The sequence below is a fragment of the Pristiophorus japonicus genome, chromosome 19 (assembly GCF_044704955.1).
Source record: "Pristiophorus japonicus isolate sPriJap1 chromosome 19, sPriJap1.hap1, whole genome shotgun sequence".
Classification (NCBI taxonomy): domain Eukaryota; kingdom Metazoa; phylum Chordata; class Chondrichthyes; family Pristiophoridae; genus Pristiophorus; species Pristiophorus japonicus.
The window spans coordinates 4,296,622-4,318,785 of NC_091995.1; the positions used below are offsets into that span (position 1 = coordinate 4,296,622).

The window sequence follows — 22,164 nt, forward strand, 5'->3', positions numbered from 1 at the left end:
GTTTTGCGCAAGTTTACCTTCGTAATCTATCTTCCCTTTCTTTATTGCTTTTTTAGTCATTCTTTGCTGTTGCTTAAAATTTTCCCAATCCTCTAGTTTCCCACTAACCTTGGCCACCTTATACGCATTGGTCTTTGATTTGATACTTTCCTTTATTTCCTTGGTTATCCACGGCTGGTTATCTCTTCTCTTGCCACCCTTCTTTTTCACTGGAATATATTTTTGTTGCGCATTATGAAAGAGCTCCTTAAAAGTCCTCCACTGTTCCTCAATTGTGCCACCGTTTAGTCCTTGTTTCCAGTCTACTTCAGCCAACTCTGCCCTCATCCCACTGTAGTCCCCTTTGTTGAAGCATAGTACGCTCGTTTCTGACACTTTAATTCTGTCATTTTCTCCCAATCCCAGGACCGGCTGAAATCTTCCTTAGATTCTCTCACAGAGAAGAAATGTGCGGCTCTAGAGACGGAATTAAAACAGAAACAGCAGATTTCCGGAGTTAGGGGAAGGTCTCCCTGAGCTGATTTTCTGGGATCCCAGTTAGTTTTGTTCCCTCTATCGCGGTACATTAATTATGTTTCACAATTCATTTGGTAGGAACAGTCGAGCAGTCTGCAGACCCGCATCACATCCGAGTTCGCTAAAATGCACCAGATTCTCACTGAGAAAGAGCAGCGTTTAATCCAAGATCTCAGGGAACAAGAGGGAAAGATTGTAGAAACAATGGAGAAAAACCTTCGGGAAATTCAAGAGAATTTAAATTCTATTCAGGAGGAGCTCTCAAAGCTGCAGAAACAGATGGAGCAAAAAGACGGACTGATATTTCTGAAGGTGAGGATTATATTGTGGGTCAGTTCAGTGAAACTTCACACAGTCACAAAATAACCGATGAGAACTGAAATAAATGCAGCATTTGCTGAACATTTCGAAGTTGATTTAAACCGATTGTTTAGTGTATTCCGGGGCGGTTCTGTTGTTGTCACTGAACTAACCGGCTCCCACATTGCTACCTCCCGGGAATGAGTTGCCGTGTGTGGTGAGACAGTCCCTGTGTCTGTGTAACACTGATGTTCACTTCCAGTATCTGACACAAATCAGACTTTTCGATTACTTACAATCACAGAATTCTGCAGCACAAAAGGCCCAATGTGTCCGGGATGGCTCTTTGAAAGGGATATGAAACATAGAAATAGAAACATAGAAAATAGGTGCAGGAGCAGGCCATTCAGCCCTTCTAGCCTGCACCGCCATTCAACGAGTTCATGGCTGAACATGAAACTTCAGTACCCACTTCCTGCTTTCACGCCATACCCCTTGATCCCCCGAGTACTAAGGACTTCATCTAACTCCCTTTTGAATATATTTAGTGAATTGGCCTCAACTACTTCCTGTGGTAGAGAATTCCACAGGTTCACCACTCTCTGGGTGAAGAAGTTTCTCCTTATCTCGGTCCTAAATGGCTTACCCCTTATCCTTAGACTGTGACCCCTGGTTCTGGACTTCCCCAACATTGGGAACATTCTTCCTGCATCCAACCTGTCCAAACCCGTCAGAATTTTAAACGTTTCTATGAGGTCCCCTCTCACTCTTCTGAACTCCACTCCCCCTGCTCTTTCCCCTTATCCTTGCATTTTTTTCCTTTTCAAGTCGATTTCCAATTCCCTTTTGAAAATTACTGTTAAATCTGCGTCCTCCACCCGTTCACTCAGTGAATTCCAGTTCATCACAAGTCATTGTTTAAAAAAACACTTTCTTTTTTTGCCAATTATGTTAAAGATTTGTGAATATGATCCCCCAGGTCTCTCTGTTCCTGCACCCCATTTAAAATTGTACCATTTTGTTTACATTGGTTCCCCCCATTCTTCATTCCAAAATGCATCACTTCACAGTTCTCTGTTTAAATTTTATCTGCCCTCTGCTCATTTTACCAGCCTGTCTGTATCCTGCTGAAGTCTTTTACTGCCCTCGCTGTTTATGTTTTATTTATTTCAGGAGGAAGCTTGTCGGAAGAGGAGGTAGGACATGCTCTTTACAGAAACTCTGCTTGGAAAAGTTTTTTTTAATTTGTTCAAGGGATGTGGGCATCGCTGGCAAGGCCAGTATTTATTGCCCATCTCTAAATGCCCCTTGAGAAGATGTTGGTTAGCCACATTCTTGAACCACTGCAGGTGATAGTACTCCCACAGTGCTGTTCGGGAGAGAGTTCCAGGATTTTGACGCAGCGATGATAAAGGAATGCCGATATGCTTCCAACTCAGGATGATTTGTGACTTTGAGGGGAACGTGGAGGTGGTGGTGTTCCCATGTGCTTGCTGCCCTTGTCTTTCTAGCTGGTAGAGGTCGCAGGTTTGGGAGGTGCTGCTGAAGAAGCCTTGGCGAGTTGCTGCAGTGCATCTTGTAGATGGTACACACTGCAGCGACGGTGCAGTGTGTACCGAGGAAGTGAATGTTTAAGGTGTTGGATGGGGTGCCAATCAAGCGAGCTGCTTTGTCCTGGATGGTGTCGAGCTTCTTGAAGCTGCTATTGTTGAAGCTGCACTCATCCAGGCAAGTGGAGAGTATGCTATCACACTCCTGACTTGTGGCTTGTAGATGGTGGAAAGGCTTTAGGTATGTGGCTGGTCCAGTTAAGTTTCTGGTCAATGGTGGCCTCCAGGATGTTGGTATGGGATTTGGTGATGGTAAAGCCATTGAATGTTAAGGGACGGTGGTTAGACCCTCGCTTGTTGGAGATAGTCATTGCCTGGTACTTGTGTGGCGCGAATGCTACTTGCCACTTATCAGCCCAAGCCTGAATGTTGTCCAGGTCTTGCTGTGTGCGGGCATGGACTGCTCCATTATCTGAGGAGTTGCGAATGGAACTGAACACTGCAGTCATCAGCGAACATCCTCACGTCTGACATTATGATGGAAGGAAGATCATTGATGAAGCAACTGAAGATGGTTGGGCCTAGGACACTGCCCTGAGGAATTCCTGCAGTGATGTTCTTGGGCTGTGATGATTGACCTCCAACCACCACTACCATCTTCCTTTGTGCTAGGTATAACTCCAGCCAGTGGAGAGTTTTCACCCATTGACTTCAATTTTACTAGGGCTCCTTGATGCCACACTCGGTCAAATGCTGCCTTGATTTTGAGGGCAGTCACTCTCATCTCACCTCCTGGAATTCAGCTCTTTTGTCCATCTTTGGACTAAGGCTGTAATGAGGTCTGGAACCTAGTCGTCCTTGTGGATCAGCGAGCAAGTTATCAGTGAGTAAGTGCTGCTTGATAGCACTGTTGATGACCCCTTCCATCACTTTGCTAATGATGAAGAGTAGACTGATGGGCCGGTAATTGGCCGGATTGGATTTGTCCTGCTTTTTGTGGACAGGACATACCTGGGCAGTCTTCCACATTGTCGGATAGATGCCAGTGTTGTAGCTGTACTGGAACAGCTTGGCTAGAGGCGTGGCTAGTTCTGGAGCACAAGTCTTCAGCACAACAGCCAGGATGTTGTCAGGGCCCATAGCCTTTGCTGTATCCAGTGTGTTCAGCCATTTCTTGATATCATGTGGAGTGAATCGAATTGGCTGAAGACTGGCTTCTGTGATGGTGGGGACCTCAGGAGGAGGCCGATATGGATCATCCACTCGGCACTTCTGGCTGAAGATGATTGTAAACACTTCAGCCGTTTCTTTTGCAGTTACGTGCTGGGCTCCGCCATCATTGAGGATGGGGATATTCATGGAGCCTTCTCCTCCCACTAATTGTTTACCGGTCCACCACCATTCACCACTGGATGTAGCAGGACTACAGAGCTTTAATCTGATCCATTGGTTCTGGGATCGCTTAATGTTGTGTACAGCATGCTGCTTTCGCTTTATAGCATGCTGTGATGCAGCTTCCCCAGGTTGGCACTTCATTTTCAGGTATGCCTGGTACTGCTCCTGGCATGTTCTTCTACACTCCTCATTGAACCAGGGTTGGTCCCCAGGCTTGATGGTAATGGTAGAGTAAGGGATATGCCGGGCCATGAGGTTACAGATTGTGGTGGAATTCAATTCTGCTGCTGCTGATGGCCAACAACGCCTCATGGATGCCCAGTTTTGAGCTGTTAGATCTGTTCTGAATCTATCCCATTTAGCACAGTGGTAATGCCACACAACATGATGGATGGTGACCTCCGTGTGAAGACGGGACTTCATCTTCACAATGACTGCGACCAATGCTGTCATGGACAGATGCATCTGCGACAGGTAGATGCGTGAGGATGAGGTCAAGTAGGATTTCCCGCGTATTGGTTCTTTTACCACTTGCTGCAGGCCCAGTTTGACGGCTATGTCCTTCAGGGCTCGGTCAGAAGTGGTGCTACTGAGCCACTTTTGATGATGGACATTGAAGTCCCCTATCTAAAGTACATTCTGTGCCCTTGCTACACTCAGTGCTTCTTCCAAGTGGTGTTTAACATGGAGGAGTACTGATTCTCAGCTGATGGAGGGCGATAGGTGGTAATCAGGGGTTTCCTTGCCCAAGCTTGACCTGAAGCCATGAGACTTCATGGTGTCCAGAATTAATGTTGAGGATCCCAAGGCTTCTCCCTCCCGACTATATACCACTGTGTCACCATACCTGGTGGGTCTGTCCTGCCGGTGGGACAGAATATATCCAGGGATGGTGATGGAGGAGTCTGGGACATTGGCTGAAAGGTATGCCTCTGTAAGTATGACTATGTCAGGTTGTTGCTTGACTAGCCTGTGGGACAGCTCTCCCAATTTTGGCACATGTCCCCAGGTGGTGAGAATGACTTTGCAGGCTCGATTGGGCTGGATTTACTGTTGTCGTGTCTGTAGCTGGTGCCGAGGTCGATGGCGGGTGGTTCGTCCGGTTTTATTCTGATTATTGTTTTTCGTAGCAGTTGTGTATAACTGAGTGGCTTGCTAGGCCATTTCAGAGGGAAATTAAGAGTCAACCACATTGCTGTGGGTCTGGAGTCATACATCGGCCAGGCCGGGTAAGGACAGCAGATTTCTTTCCCTGAAGGACATTAGTGAACCAGATGGGTTTTTATGACAATCCGGTAGTTTCATGGTCACTATTACCGACACTAGCTTTTTATTCCGGATTTATTTAATTAACTGAATTTAAATTCCCCAGTTGCCGTGGTGGGATTTGTACTCGTGTCTCTGGATCATTTGTCCAGGCATCTGGATTACTAGTCTGGTGATGTTACCACTGTGCTACCATTCCCCGTTTGTGGGCAATTTATAACATCAACTTTAATATTTACAGGTTTGGTGACGACGGTAAAGTACTGTCAGTAGCAGATGGTGCCCTGTCTCTTGGAAAGTTCAACGGGCCTTTACAGTACACAGGTTGGAGAGAAATGACGGAAGCCATTAACCCTGGTAAATCTCTCATATTCCTTTTTCTTGATTTATTAATCTCAATGAGGAGGGCCTAAACCGTCTCCCAGACCCCATATTAAGTGATCACTGATGTCCGTGTTTAATCTGGAAGTCAGTAGTTTTTGCACTGGATAAGGGAGGGCTTGAGGTGATCTTACTGAAGTATTCATGATCCGAAACCGGAGAGAGAAGTTAATTATCCAAAGGTTTGACACAGTCAGAGTCTACAACAACGTAGTGATAGGGAGGGAGGAACTTAATACAATCACCCTCACTAAAGATGTAGTACTTGGTAAAATAATGGGGCTAAAGGCGGACAAGTCCCCCGGACCTGATGGCTTCCATTCTAGGGTCTTAAAAAAAGTGGCTGCAGAGACAGTGGATGCATTGGTTGTAATCTATCAAAATTCCCTGAATTCTGGGGAGTTCCCAGCGAATTGGAAAACCGCAAACATAACGCCCCATTTAAAAAAAGGAGGCGGACAGAAAACAGGAACCTATAGACCAGTTAGCATAGCATTTGTAGTTTGGAAAATGCTGGATTCGATTATTAAGGAAGCAGTAGCAGGACATTTGGAAAAGCATAATTCAATCAAGCCGAGTCAACATGGTTTTATGAAGGGGAAATCATGTTTGACAAATTTGCTGGAGTTCTTTGAAGATGTAACGAGCAGGGTGGATAAGGGGGAACCAGTGGATGTGCTGTATTTGGATTTCCAGAAGGCATTCGATAAGGTGCCACATAAAAGGTTACTGCACAAGATAAAAGTCACAGGGTAGGGGGCAATATATTGGCATGAATAGAGGATTGTCGAGCTAACAGAAAACAGAGAGTCCGGATAAATGGGCCATTTTCCAGTTGACAAACAGTAACATGGGGTGCCACAGGGATCGGTGCTGGGGAGTCAACTATTTACAATCTATATCACTGGAATTCAGAAGAATGAGGGGATCTCATAGAAACATTTAAAATTCTGACGGGTTTAGACAGGTTAGATGCAGGAAGAATGTTCCCAATGTTGGGGAAGTCCAGAACCAGGGGTCACAGTCTAAGGATAAGGGGTAAGCCATTAGGACCGAGATGAGGAGAAACTTCTTCACCCAGAGTGGTGAACCTGTGGAATTCTCTACCACAGAAAGTTGTTGAGGCCAATTCACTAAATATATTCAAAAAGGAGTTAGATGTAGTCCTTACGACTAGGGGGATCAAGGGGTATGGCGAGAAAGCAGGAATGGGGTACTGAAGTTGCATGTTCAGTCGTGAACTCATTGAATGGCGGTGTAGGCTCGAAGGGCTGAATGGCCTACTCCTGCACCTATTTTCTATGTTTTTTTAATGACTTGGATGAAGGGACTGAGTGTAATGTAGCCAAGTTTGCTGATGATACAAAGATGGATGCGAGAGCAAATTGAGAGGAGGGCACTAGAAATATGCAGAGGGATATAGGCCGGTTAAGTGAGTGGGCAAAAATTTGGCAGATGGAGTATAATGTGGGAATATGTGAGGTTATCCACTTTGGCAGAGAAAATAGAAAAGTAAATTATAATTTAAACGGAGAAAATTTGCAAACTGTTGCAGTACAAAGCGATCTGGGGGTCCTTGTGTATGAAACACACAGTATGCAGGTACAGACAGTAATCAGGAAGGCAAATGGAATGTTGGCCTTTATTGCAAGGGGGATGGAGTATAAAAGCAGAGAAGTCTTGCTACAACTGTACAGGGTATTGGTGAGGCCACACCTAGAGTACTGCGTACAGTTTTGGTCTCCGTGTTTAAGGAAGGATATACTTGCATTGGAGGCTGTTCAGAGAAGGTTAACGAGGTTGATTCTGGAAATGAGGGGGTTGAATTATGAAAATGTGTTGAGTATTTGTGCCTATACTCATTGGAGTTCATAAGAATGAGAGGTGATCTTATCAAAACATAAGATAATGAGGGGGCTCAACAAGCTGGATGCAGAGAGGATATGTCCACTCATCGGGGAAACTAAAACTAGGGGACATAGCCTCAGAATAAAGGGCTGCCAATTTAAAACTGAGATGAGGAGGAATTTCTTCTGAGGGTTGTAAATCTGTGGAATTCTCTGCCTTGGAGAGTTGTGGAGGCTGGGTCATTGAATATATTTAAGGCAGAGATTGACAGATTTTTGAATGATAAGGGAATAAAGGGTTATGGGGAGCGGGCAGGGAAGTGAAGCTGAGTCCATGATCAGATCAGCCACGATCTTATTAAACGGCGGAGCACGTTCGAGAGGCCAAATGGCCTACTCCTGCTCCTATTTCTTATGTTCTTGTGTTCAAACTGAGAAAATGGCAGGAAAATGCAGGCGGGGCGGGGGGGGGGGGGCGGGGTGTGGGTGTGGCAATGGGCAATGCCGAGGAGCGGGCAGGATAATTCATGCACCCCCCGCCACAGAGAAACTGTTCCAAAGGGGAGCAAATAGAAAGAACTTGTTTTTATATCGGACTTTTTACGACCTCAGGACATCCGTAAACTCTTTACAGCCAACGAAGAGTTTTTGAAGTGTAGCCACTATTGTAATGTAGTAAATGCCACAAGCAGTTTGTGCACAACAAGCTCCCACAAGCAGCAACGTGACAATGACCAGATAACCTGTTTTCATGATGTTGGTTGATGGATAAATATTGTCCAGGACACCGGACGGAACTAACTCCTTGCATCATTCCCTGTGGGGATTCCAGCGATCCCTTTAAGGACCACAGGTTGGGCCATTCTACAGACTGTTCCACTGGGTGAGACTTGCACAGCTCATGCACCGTCCAATGGAAGACCAAGATTGCACTGGGGTCCCATGTACATTATGGGATCCAGTTTGCATAAACTAATGAGGCTTCCCCCATGTTTAGTGCGGGAGCGCTGGATTCCTATTTCACGGCTGTCACATAATTGTCAGGCGGGCCTTAGTGTGAACCAGGTGGGAAGCACTGCGGGTGATTTTTGACTCCTTACTGCTCCGTTTACGGTGTAAATCCGGGCGATTGTGAGATGTAAATCACACCCAACTACTTTATGCGGAGGGTATGGGAAGTAAGGAAGGCTTAGTTGGTTGAGGGTATCAGCAGCTTCAAGAGAGAGTTTGATAAGAGAACTTGCAAAAAGTGTAAATCCAAATAGGACTGAGCTGCCTGGCCTTGGAGAGTGGAATTGTGAGGGCTGGGGAGAGGGGAAGTCTAATTTGGATGCACTGCCCTATTGGACACCCTGCCCTGTATCACAGCAAAAAACACACTTCAAAAGTAATACATTATGTGAATTAATTTGAGACATTTGTTAGGAACATTAGAAATGTAAGTTTCTCCTTCGGATGGAATTGCTGTGTATCTATTTCCATCGCATCGCTTGTGGTGGGCTCTGTCATTCCTGCAAAATATTTTATTCACAGCAGTATGTTCCTGTGGCCTTTGGAAACAGCTGCTAAAACATAATTTACAATCAATCTCTTCCCCTCCGCCCCCCTCCCCCATTCTCTGCCCCCCTCCACACCCCGTTCTCTGCCCCCCTCCTCCCGCTCTCTCTGCCCCTCTCCTCCCACTCTCTCTGCCCCACCTCCCCCCAGCTCTCTCTGCCCCCTACTCTCTCTTCCCCCCTCCCCCCGCTCTCTCTGCCCCCCTCCCCTTGCTCTCTCTGCCCCCCTCCCTCTGTCCTCTCCGGCCCCCAGCTTTCCCTGCTCCCCCACCTTCTGTGCCCCCCTCAGCCCCTGTTTGGGACCTGTAGACCACTCCCACCAGTGACTTCTTTCCCTTATTATTTCTTGTCTCTACCCAAACTGATTCTACATCTTGATATTCTGAACCAATATAATTTCTCAGTACTGCACTGACCTCATCCCTTATTAACAGAGCTACCCCGCCTCCTTTTCCTTTCCACCTATCCTTACGAAATGGCAGATACCCCTGAAAATTCAGTTCCCAGTCTTTGTCACCTTGCAACCACGTCTCTGTAATGACTATCAGATCATACTCATTTATTTCTATTTGTGCTGTCAACTCATCTATTTTATTACGAATGTTTTGTACATTCATATATGGAGCTTTTAATTTTATCTTATGTATATACGCTCTGTCCCTTCCTGTCTCACTCTGGTTATCATTACCCCTATCGCTACCCTGCACTTTGCCTTCTGCTTTCCCTTTGACTTTTTACATTTCCGCGCACTGTATCCCTCCCCCTGCCACTATTTAATTTAAGGCCTTATCTACAGCCCTAGTTATTCAATTCACCAGGACACTGGTCCCAACCTGGTTCAAATGAAATCCGTCCCGACGGAACAGCTCCCTCCTATCCCAGTACTGGTGCCACTGCCCCGTGAATTGAAACCCATTCCTCCCACACCAGTCTTTGAACCACGCATTCATTTCTCTGATCCTATTTACCCTCTGCAAATTTTTTCGTGAAGAAGGTAGTAATCCAGAGATTATTAGCTTTGTGATTCTGCTTTTTAATTTAGTCCCTAGCTGCTCATACTCCCTCAGCAGAGCCTCTTTCTTTCTACTATCTATGTCATTGGTACCGACGTGAACCACGGCAACTGGATCTTCCCCCTCCCACTCCAGGTTCATCTCCAGCCCAGAGGAGATATCTTTAACTGTGGCACCAGACATAGTGTTCGGGACTCACGCTCTCACCTGCAGAGAACAGTATATATCCCCCTAACTATACTGTCCCCTACCACTACCACATTTCCTTTTACTCCCCCAACTTGAATGGCCCCCTGTCCCACGATGCTGTGGTCAGTTTGATCATCCTCCCTGCAGTCCCTGCTCTCGTCCACACAGGGAGTAAGAGCCTCAAACCTATTGGACAAGAGCAAGGGCTGGATTCCCATACCTGCCTCACTCACAGTCACACCCTCCTGTCCCTGACCACCGACCAAATTTGAATTATTTTACTTAACGGGTGTGACTCTCTGCTGGAACACAGCCTCCAGATAACTCTCTCCCTCCCTGATGTGTCGCAGTGGTTGAAGCTCGGACTCAAGCTCATCAATACGGAGCCAAAGTTCCTCGAGCAGCCATCACTTATTGCAGACGTGGTCACCGTGGACCTCAATGGTGTCCACCAGCTAATGTTTCTTTAAATGGCAGAGTCTGGGGCAGCGCAGATTCACCAGAATGATTTGGCTCTGGACACAGCCCACTTATTTTCCCACCCTTTGGATTTCCTGCCATACACGGACAGGCCGATTGAAATGATATTCAAAGGACAGAAGTACATCACCAGATATATTTACAGTCATTTGTCCCACAGCAACACTCGGTGCAAGTGGCACCCGTTGATCTCTGGAACCTGGTGTTGCTGTGAGTGGTGCGGGGGACATTTAACATTGAGTGCGAAGTGATCGTTTAAAAAACACATGAAATTGTATCTGAAATTTACACCAGCGGAACTGAGGCTTCCCAGAGCCGGTGCAGCCATTCTTCGTTTCCCCATTCCCCTCCCAACCATTCCTACACATACTCCAGGGGGACTCCCGGGTTGAGCCGGGTAAAGAACATAAGAACATAAGAATTAGGAACAGGAGTAGGCCATCTAGCCCCTCGAGCCTGCCCCGCCATTCAATAAGATCATGGCTGATCTGGTCATGGACTCAGCTCCACTTACCCGCCCTCTCCCCGTAACCCTTAATTCCCTTATTGGTTAAAAATCTATCTATCTGTGACTTGAAAACATTCAATGAGCCAGCCTCAACTGCTTCCTTGGGCAGAGAATCCCACAAATTCTCAACCCTCTGGGAGAAGAAATTCTTTCTCAACTCGGTTTTAAATTGTCTCCTCCGTATTTTGAGGCTGTGCCCCCTAGTTCTAGTCTCCCCCACCAATGGAAACAACCTCTCTGCCTCTATCTTGTCTATCCCTTTCATGATTTTAAATGTTTCTATAAGATCACCCCTCATCCTTCTGAACTCCAAGGAGTAAAGACCCAGTCTACTCAATCTATCATCATAAGGTAACCCCCTCATTTCTCGAATCAGCCTAGTGAATCGTCTCTGTACCCCTTCCAAAGCTAGTATATCCTTCCTTAAGTAAGGTGACCAAAACTGCACGCAGTACTCCAGGTGCGGCATTACCAATACCTTATACAGTTGCAGCAAGACCTCCCTGCTTTTGTACTCCATCCCTTTCGCAATGAAGGCCAAAAATCCATTTGCCTTCCTGATTACCTGCTGCACCTGCAAACTAACCTTTTCGGATTCATGCACAAGGACCCCCAGGTCCCTCTGCACCGCAGCATGTTGTAATTTCTCCCCATTCAAATAATATTCCCTTTTACTGTTTTTTTCCCAAGGTGGATAACTTCACACTTTCCGACATTGTATTCCATCTGCCAAACCTTAGCCCATTCGCTTAACCTATCCAAATCTCCTTGCAGTCTCTCTGAGTCCTCTACACAACCCGCTTTCCCACTAATCTTAGTGTCATCTGCAAATTTTGTTGCACTACACTCTGTCCCCTCTTATAGGTCATCTATGTATATTGTAAACAGTTGTGGTCCCAGCACTGATCCCTGTGGCACACCACTAACCACTGATTTCCAACCGGAAAAGGACCCAATTATCCCGACTCTCTGCTTCGCCAGCCAATTCTCTATCCATGCTAATACATTTCCTCTGACTCCGCGTACCTTTATCTTCTGTGGTAACCTTTTATGTGGCACCTTATCGAATGTCTTTTGGAAATCTAAATACACCACATCCATCGGTACACCTCTATCCACCATGCTCGTTATATCCTCAAAGAATTTCAGTAAGTTAGTTAAACATGATTTCCCTTTCATGAATCCATGCTGCGTCTGCTTGATTGCACTATTCCTATCTAGATGTCCCGCTATTTCTTCCTTAATGATAGATTCAAGCATTTTCCCCACTACAGATATTAAACTAACCGGCCTATAGTTACCTGCCTTTTTCCTGCCCCATTTTTTAAACAGAGGCGTTACATTAGCTGCTCTCCAATCCGCTGGTACCTCCCCAGAGTCCAGAGAATTTTGGTAGATTATAACGAATGCATCTGCTATAACTTCAGCCATCTCTTTTAATACCCTGGGATGTATTTCATCAGGACCAGGGGACTTGTCTACCTCTAGTCCCATTAGCCTGTCCAGCACTACTCCCCTAGTGATAGTGATTGTCTCAAGGTCCTCCCTTCCCACATTCCTGTGGCCTGCAAATTTTGGCATTGTTTTTGTGTCTTCCACTGTGAAGACGGAAGCAAAATAATTGTTTAAGATCTCAGCCATTTCCACATTTCCCATTATTAAATCTCCCTTCTCATCTTCTAAGGGACCAACATTTACTTTAGTCACTCTCTTCCGTTTTATATATCGGTAAAAGCTTTTACTATCTGATTTTATGTTTTGCGCCAGTTTGCTTTCGTAATCTATCTTTCCTTTCTTTATTTCTTTCTTAATCATTCTTTGCTGTCGTTTAAAATTTTCCCAATCTTCTAGTTTCCCACTAACCTTGGCCACCTTATACGCATTGGTTTTTAATTTGATACTCTCCTTTATTTCCTTGGTTATCCACGGCTGGTTATCACTTTTCTTGCCGCCCTTCTTTTTCACTGGGATATATTTTTTTTGCGTACTATGAAAGAGCTCCTTAAAAGTCCTCCACTGTTCCTCAATTGTGCCACCGTTTAGTCCTTGTTTCCAGACTACTTTAGCCAACTCTGCCCTCATCCCACTGTAGTCCCCTTTGTTTAAGCATAGTACCCTCGTTTCTGATACAACTTCCTCATCCTCAATCTGTATTACAAATTCAACCATATTGTGATCACTCATTCCTAGAGGATCTTTTACGAGGAGATCGTTTATTTTTCCTGTCTCATTACACAGGACCAGATCCAAGATGGCTTGCTCCCTTGTAGGCTCCGTTACATACTGTTCTAAGAAACAGTCCCGTATGCATTCTATGAATTCCTCCTCCAGGCTACCCCCTGCGATTTGATTTGACCAGTCGATATGTAGGTCAAAATCCCCCATGACTACTGTCGGTCCTTTTTCACATGCCTCCATTATTCCCTTGATTATTGCCCGCCCCACCGTGAAGTTATTATTTGGGGGCCTATAAACTACGCCGACCAGTGACTTTTTCCCCTTACTATCTCTAATCTCCACCCAAGTGGTGCAAATGACTCTGAAGTTGGAACAGCAGCCGGGGTCAGAGGTGCCTCTGTGTGGAAGGCAGCAGTCCCACCATGCTGGTGATGGGGGAGAGTCCTTCCTGTCGGAGGAAGATTTAAAGACCAATCCCAATAGGATATCGATTTACCCCCCTTTCATTTTCCACTGGTCTGTCCCACAGTACCACCCCCACTCCCTGTAATGTACTTCCTCTTTATCAGGGACTGGGAGGGCAGCACTGCCTCAGATGTGAATCCACAGATCCCAAAATCCCCGATACACAGTTTGAGTATCCCGAGATTTTTTTCTGCTTCCAAAAATGATCTATATTTACTCAAACATATATAAACAAGCTCTAAATACATTCTGTACGATAGAAAGTAATCTTGGAATTCAAGCCTCCCTTTCAATGCAGCAATGCTCTGTCCCTCAACCACTCCTTGTGGCAGCAAGTTCCACATTCTCGACAGAAAATCCACTGCATCTTCTCTCCAGACTTCCTCTGCAAACAAACACTCCAGAAGCAGGTGGGTAACTGCCTCTGCCCCAGGGGTAGGTGTCAGTTGTGGCTCAGGGGCAGCGCTCTCACCTCTGGGTCAGAAGGTCGTCGGATCGAGTCTCACCTCAAATATTTGTGCACATAATCCCAGTGCATTAGTGAGGGGGCACTGCACTGTCAGACCTTAAACTGCCGCCCAGTCTGTCATCGCACTATTCCAACATGAGCAGGGAGTTCTCCCCAGTGTCCTGGTTCATATTTATCCCTCAACCAACACTTCAAATAGATGCTCCTGTCATTTATTTCATTGCTGTGTGTGAGAGCTTGCTGTGCTCAATTGGCTGATGTGCTTCCCTATATCACAACAGTGACAACACTTCAAAAGTAATTAAAGCGCTTTATATAAATGCAAGTTCTTTCTTTCTAGCAGATCCAATAGAACCTCACAGATACAGTCCCTCTAAAGCTCTGCTCTGGACCTGTCACCTGATATCACCCTTTGACATTTAGGGCACTTTGTGTTTTAGGGTGAGCGGCTGCAATCATTAACACAATTCAGTTTATGGATCTCTATCTCACACCGTGTGTCACCAGAGGGTTTGTGGTCGGCAGTGAGTTCAGTCTGGAGCAAAGTGCACTGGAATCTGGAATCCCGGCCATCCCAACCTCCTCCCTCCCTCTCTCCCTCCTCCCACTGCCAACACCCCATGGACTGTCACCCTCCCGGCCAGGGTTCAGTTATTCCCCTCCATGATCTATCCTTGTTTGTCCTTCAAACTGTTCTAGGATTTATCTCCCTGTGTAAAGATCGATGGGACATAGATGAGTGAATAATACTAATTCCCTGAGCGTTACAGTGAACTTCATCGGGAAATTGCTGATCTGAAGGTGTTTGGCAGCTCAGTAACATCCAAACTGACAGTGGATTGAATCAGGAAGTGCTGAGTGTGAACATGGCTTCCACAGAGCAAGCCGAGGATTTAAATTGTCCCATTTGTCTGGATTTCTTCACCGACCCGGTAATGCTGGAGTGTGGGAACAACTTCTGCCACTCCTGTATCACACAGTGTTGGGAAAAGAAGGAGACAAACTCCTGCCCGGAATGTAGAGTGGAGTTTCCAGAAAAAAAACCTCAAGGTTAATCGGCCCTTAGCGAGTCTGGCCGAGAAAGCTCGAAAATTAACCCGGATTCCGAAAGAGAAGGAAAGTAAACGTCACTGTGAGGAACATCTGGAAGAACTGAAGCTGTTTTGTGAAACTGACAAGAAACTGATCTGTGTGATCTGTAGAGATGCGCGGGAACACAGAGAGCATCGCTTCATGCCCATTAAAGAAGCTGTTGGAATCAACAAGGTAAAAGGGAACCGATTGGATCACCTGGTTATTTCAGCACATTTTCATGGTCTAACACTTTTATTGTGATTTTTCCCTCCCAATCCCAGGATCGGATGAAATCTTCCTTAGATTCTCTCACAGTGAAGAAATCGGCGGCTCTCGAAACGGAATTAAAACAGAAACAGCTGATTTCCGGAGTTAGGGTAAGGTCTCCCTGAGCTGATTTCCTGGGATCTCGGTTAGTTTTGTTCCCTCTATCGCGGTACATTAATTATGTTTCACATTTCATTTGGTAGGAATAGTCGAGCAGTCTGCAGACCCGCATCACATCCGAGTTCGCTAAAATGCACCAGATTCTCACTGAGAAAGAGCAGCGTTTAATCCGAGATCTCAGGGAACAAGAGGGGAAGATTCTAGAAACAATGGATAAAAACCTTCGGGAAATTCAAGAGAATTTAAATTCTATTCAGGAGGAGCTCTCAAAGTTGCAGAAACAGATGGAGCAAAAAGACGGACTGATATTTCTGAAGGTGAGGATTATATTGTGGGTCAGTTCAGTGAAACTTCACACAATCACAAAATAACCGATGATAACTGAAATAAATGCAGCATTTGCTGAATAATTCAAAACTGATTCAAACCAATTGGTGCTTCTAATCGTGAGCGGTTCTGCTATCTACATGGAAAGATCTCAGTCCCACACCATCTGTAGAATCATGGGAATGAGTTGCTGTGATCATAATACTTGGCTTATAATTATTTCTGTGCTGCCCCATAGTTTAATATCTCCCGGAACTCCCATTGCAATCCAGTTACAGTTCCATGTTGTGAGTGTGTGGGTGTGTGTGGTACGGTGGGTGTGACAGTCACTGTGTGTGTGAGTGGCACTGATGTTATGTTGCAGTATCTGACACACGAATCAGAATGTTCAACTACTTACAATCATAGAATCCTACAGCACAGAAGGAGACCATTCAGTCCATCGTGCCTCTGCTGGCTCTTTGTAGGAGCGATCAAAATAGTCCCACTTCCCCAGCTCTTTCTCCATAGCCCTACATTTTTTTTCCTTTTCAATTATTTATCATATTCCCTTTTGAAATGTAAGTTAAATGTGCTTCCTCCACCCTTTCAGTGAGAGTATTCCAGATGATGACAACTGACTGCTTAAAAAAAAAACCTCCCTTTTTTTTTAACCAATTAACTGAAAAGCGAGTCCTTTGGTTTGGACCCTCCTGCATTTTCTCCTTATTTACGCTATGTTAGGTTCATAATTTTGAACAACTCTATTAAATCTTCCATAAAACATCTCTGCTCGAGTGAGAATAATCCCAGCTTCTCCAGTTTTTCCGCATAATTTAAGTTTCTCATTCCTGATACCATTCGGCTAACCTGTTCTGCAGCCTCTCCAGATCCTGTACATCCTTCCTATAGCGTGGTGCCTGGAATTTGACGCAATAGTCCAGCTGAGTCCTAACAGTGATTTTTTAAAGTTTTGGCATAACTTCCTTGCATTTTACTCTGTACTATTTACACAGCTAATCTTCCATTATGGTGTTACAACATCGTTATCAACTTGCCCTGCCACCTTCACAGATGCGTGTGTGATCCCCCAGGTCTCTCTGTTCCTGCACCCCATTTAAAACTACCAATCGATTTATATTGCCTCTCATTCTTCCTTCCAAAAAGCATCACTTCACACTTTGTGCGAAGTTTCATCGCTCTGTGTCCTCCCATTTCACCAGTCTGTCACTGCATTCCCAGAGTCTGCTACTATCCTCCCCCTTGTAACAATCTGGGTGTAATTTCTACTATCCGGATATAGACGGTCAGTCTCCGTCAACTCACATTTGTGTTTTCCTTATTTCAGGAGGAAACTCAACGGAAGAGGAGGTAGGATATGCTCGTTACTGAAACTCTGCACAGTTGGGGAAATAAGTCAGAAAAGTATTTTTGGTCAAATTATAACATCAAATGTTTAATATTTACAGGATTAGTGAGGAAGATAACACGCTATCAGCAACAGATGGCACCCTGTCTATCGGAAAGTTCAACAGCCCTTTACAGTACACAGCGTGGAGAGAAATGATAGATGCCATTAACCCTGGTAAATCTCCTATATTCCTTTCCTGATTTATAAATCCAGATGAGAAGCCGCTAAATACGCTCCTAGACCCCGGATTAAATTATCATATTGTCGGTCATTAATCCCAGGAGCCTTTCCATTTTCATATTTTGCTTTCTTGTGGGTCCCTCTGGGTAAGTGTCTGAAACCATCAGCACTGTGAGCCAGAGCAGTAAAGGGGTCTGTGTAACCAGAGGGATAGAGCACGGGTCTCAGGATCTATGTAACCAGAGGGATAGAGCACGGGTCTCGGGATCTGTGTAACCAGAGGGATAGAGCACGGGTCTCGGGATCTGTGTAACCAGAGGGATAGAGCACGGGTCTCAGGATCTGTGTAACCAGAGGGATAGAGCACGGGTCTCAGGATCTGTGCAACCAGAGGGATAGAGCACAGGTCTCAGGATCTATGTAACCAGAGGGATAGAACACGGTTCTCGGGATCTGTGTAACCAGAGGGATAGAGCATGGGTCTCAGGATCTATGTAACCAGAGAGATAGAGCACGGTTCTCGGGATCTGTGTAACCAGAGGGATAGAGCATGGGTCTCAGGATCTGTGTAACCAGAGGGATAGAGCACGGGTCTCAGGATCTGTGTAACCAGAGGGATAGAGCACGGGTCTCAGGATCTGTGTAACCAGAGGGAGAGAGCATGAGTCTCAGGATCTGTGTAACCAGAGGGATAGAGCTCGGGTCTCAGGATCTGTGTAACCAGAGGGATAGAGCACGAGTCTCATGATCTGTGTAACCAGAGGGATAGAGCACGAGTCTCATGATCTGTGTAACCAGAGGGATAGAGCACGGGTCTCAGGATCTGTGTAACCAGAGGGATAGAGCACGGGTCTCAAGATCTGTGTAACCAGAGGGATAGAGCATGGGTCTCAGGATGTGAGACTGAATTTGTAGAGACCAGCAGTCTGGCCCCATCTGAAGTTCTGGGTAACATTTTGATCAACATATTATCAGGAAGACATGCAGGCATTGGAGAGCAACTAATCCGATCGGTGAAAATGGGCATCTTAGTCAAGAGAAGAGGCTGCAGAATCAGGGAGCTTTTGCCCTGGATAAGGGAGGGGTTGGGGTGAACTTACTGAAGTTTAAAGATTCGAAACATTATAGAGGCTTAACACAGTCACAGAGTCTACAACAAGTTAGGGATAGCCTCAAGAAGATTAGGGCAGGTTTAATGGTGGTATTAAAATTGAGAGGTTTTCATGGAGGAGATGAGGAGAAACAGTTTCCTCAGGCAAGTGTTCTCTAACCAAAGGTCATAGATTGAAAATAATTGGCAAAAGAACGAGAGGGGAACTGAGAATCAATTGTTTCCCACAGAAGGTTGTTATGATCTGGAATGCACTCCCTGAAAGGGCGGTGGAAGCAGATTCACAGGAACGTTCCTCAGGCAATTGGACATGTTCTTGAAGGGAACTAAAAGCTGGAGTGTGGGACTGAATGGGACAGCTTTTTCCCAGACCCGGCACAGGCACTGCGGGATGAATGGTCTCCTCCTGTGATGTGAGATTCTATGATTGTAGTTCAAACAGTAATTGGGTTGGATCACATTTCAGGCATCGGGGGCAGCCGCATCACTGGCTCTCCTCGCATTGTCTCCCGCTCCCCTGCGTTCTCTCTTCCCAATCACGCTCTCTCTCTCTCTCTCTCTCTCTCGCCCCCCCAACCCTGCTGACTCTCCCTCCCCTCACTCGCTCTGCCGCTCCCCCCCCCATCCCCGCCAACACAGCGCTCTCTCCCCCTCCCACAACACCGCTCTCTCTCTCTCTCTCTCTCTCTCTCTCCTCCCCAATCCTGCTCTCTCCCCCTCCCCCTCCCAATCCTGCTCTCTCCCTCAACCCGCGCTCTCCCCCCCCCAACCCCGATCTCTCTCCCCCGCCTAACCACACGCTCTCTCCCCCCCCAACTCCGCTCTCTCCCCCCGCAACCCCGCTCTCTCTCTGCCCCCCAACCCCGCTCTCTCTCCCCCCCCAACCCTGCTCTCCCTCCCCCCCAACCCTGCTCTCTCTCTCCCCCCCAACCCCGCTCTCTCTCCCCTCCCCAACCCCGCTCTCTCTCCCCCCCCAACCCCGCTCTCTCTCCCCCCCCAACCCCGCTCTCTCTCCCCTCCCCAACCCCGCTCTCTCTCCCCCCCCAACCCCGCTCTCTCTCCCCCCCAACTCTGCTCTCTCTCCCCCCTCCCCAATCCCGCTCTCTCTCCCACCCAACCCCGCGCTCTCTCTCTCTCTCTCTCTCTCTCTCTCTCTCCCCACCAACCCTGCTCTCTTCCCCCCCTCCCCCAACCCCGCTCTCTTCCCCCCCCTCCCCCAACCCCGTTCTCTTCCCCCCTCCCCCAACCCTGTTCTCTTCCCACAACCCCGTTCTCTTCCCCCCCTCCCCCAACCCCGTTCTCTTCCCCCCCCTCCCCCAACCCCGTTCTCTTCCCCCCCTCCCCTAACCCCGTTCTCTTCCCCCCTCCCCCAACCCCGCTCTCTTCTCCCCCCTCCCCAACCCCGCTCTCTTCTCCCCCCTCCCCCAACCCCGCTCTCTTCTCCCCCCTCCCCCAACCCCGCTCTCTTCTCCCCCCTCCCCCAACCCCGCTCTCTTCTCCCCCCTCCCCCAACCCCGCTCTCTTCTCCCCCCTCCCCCAACCCCGCTCTCTTCTCCCCTCTCCCCCAACCCCGCTCTCTTCTCCCCCCTCCCCCAACCCCGCTCTCTTCTCCCCTCTCCCCCAACCCCGCTCTCTTCTCCCCCCTCCCCCAACCCCGCTCTCTTCTCCCCCTCCCCCAACCCCGCTCTCTTCTCCCCTCTCCCCCAACCCCGCTCTCTTCTCCCCCCTCCCCCAACCCCGCTCTCTTCTCCCCCTCCCCCAACCCCGCTCTCTTCTCCCCTCTCCCCCAACCCCGCTCTCTTCTCCCCTCTCCCCCAACCCCGCTCTCTTCTCCCCTCTCCCCCAACCCCGCTCTCTTCTCCCCCCTCCCCCAACCCCGCTCACTTCTCCCCCCTCCCCGAACCCCGCTCTCTCTCCCGCCACTCCCTCTCCCCTCCGTTCGCCCCGCTCCTCCTGCTCCCGCTCCCCCCGCTCTCGCTCTCCACCGCTCCCCCCGCTCTCGCTCTCCACCGCTCCCCCCACTCTCTCTCTCCACCGCTCCCCCTCCCGCTCCCCCCGCTCTCGCTCCCCTCTTCTCCCCCCCGCTCTCGCTCTCCCCGCCGCTCCCCCGCTCTCGCTCCCCTCCCACTCCCCCCGCTCTCGCTCCCCTCCCACTACCCGGCTCTCGCTCCCCTCCGCTCCCCCCGCTCTCTCTCTCTCCACCGCTCCTCCCGCTCTCTCTCTCCACCGCTCCCCCCGCTCTCTCTCTCCACCGCTTCCCCCGCTCCCGCTCCCCCCCCTCTCGCTCCCCTCTTCTCCTCCCGCTCTCTCTCCCTCCGCTCTCTCTTTCTCCCCGCCGCTCCTCCGCTCTCGCTCCTGCTCCCGCTCTCGCTCCCCTCTTTTCCCCCCGCTCTCTCTCCCCCTGCTCTCTCTCTCCCCGCTCTCTCTCTCCCCGCCGCTCCCCCGCTCTCGCTCCCCTCCCACTCCCCCCGCTCTCGCTCCCCTCCCACTCCTCCGCTCTCGCTCCCCTCCCACTCACCCCGCTCTCGCTCCCCTCCGCTCCCGCTCCCGCCGCTCTCGCTCCCGCCGCTCTCGCTCTCCGCCGCTCCCCGCGCTCTTGCCCCGCTCTCGCTCTCCTCCCGCTCCCCCCACTCTCGCTCCCCTCCCACTCCCCCCGCTCTCGCTCCTGCTCCCGCTCCTGCTGCTCTCGCTCCCCGTCACTCCCCCCGCTCTCGCTCCCCGTCACTCCCCCCGCTCTTTCTCCCCTCCCCCACTCCCGCTCCCCCCGCTCTCGCTCCCCTCTCGCTCCCCTCCCGCTTCCCCTGCTCTCACTCCCCTCCGCTCCCCCCCCCGCTCTCTTCTGAGTCGGAGACAAAACAATATAAATCGAACCCAAGGCGTAAATCCTGGAGCGGCAGCAGATTCCATGATCACAATGCAGAGCCCGAGTGGGCTTTTGAATAGGAAAGAGTTTGAATAAATCACAGCAAAAAACTAAATTACTGACTGTTACTTTAACTTTCCCCCAGCCCCAGCCTCTCTGACTCTGGATCCGAACACAGACCATTCCCGGCTCATCCTGTCTGAGGGTCGGACCCGTGTGAGACTCGGAGACAGACTGCAGCCGCTCCCTGACACCCCGGTGAGGTTTGAATCCTGGGCCTGTGTCCTGGGATCGGAGGGATTCACATCAGGGAGACACCACTGGGAGGTGGAGGTGGGGAACTAGACTCGGTGGCGTCTGGGAGTGGCCCGAGAGTCTTCCAGGAGGAAAGGGAAATGCACCATTAACCCTGAGACCGGATACTGGATTGTGGGGCTGGAACCCGGAAGTGACTATTTTGCCGTTACCACCCCCTATAAGTTCCCCTTCACCCCGAGTGTGGAGCCCCGGAAGATCGGGGTGTACCTGGACTATGAGGGCGGACAGGTGTAATTTTACAATGCGGACAACATGTCCCATCTCCACACTTTCACCCAGACTTTCACAGAGAGAATCTTTCCCTTCTTCAGTGCGGGATCGAATGATGGTGGGATAAACTCCGCACTGCTAACAATCTGCGGGGTTAAAGGTCACTAACAGGCCCATCCCATAATTTCACC

At 48.5% G+C, this 22,164-nt stretch overlaps 1 pseudogene; it reads left to right on the top strand.

The window, feature by feature from the left end:
- Positions 1 to 4,191: 4,191 nt before the first annotated feature.
- Positions 4,192 to 22,141, top strand: LOC139230630 (zinc-binding protein A33-like; annotated as a pseudogene).
- Positions 22,142 to 22,164: the final 23 nt, after the last annotated feature.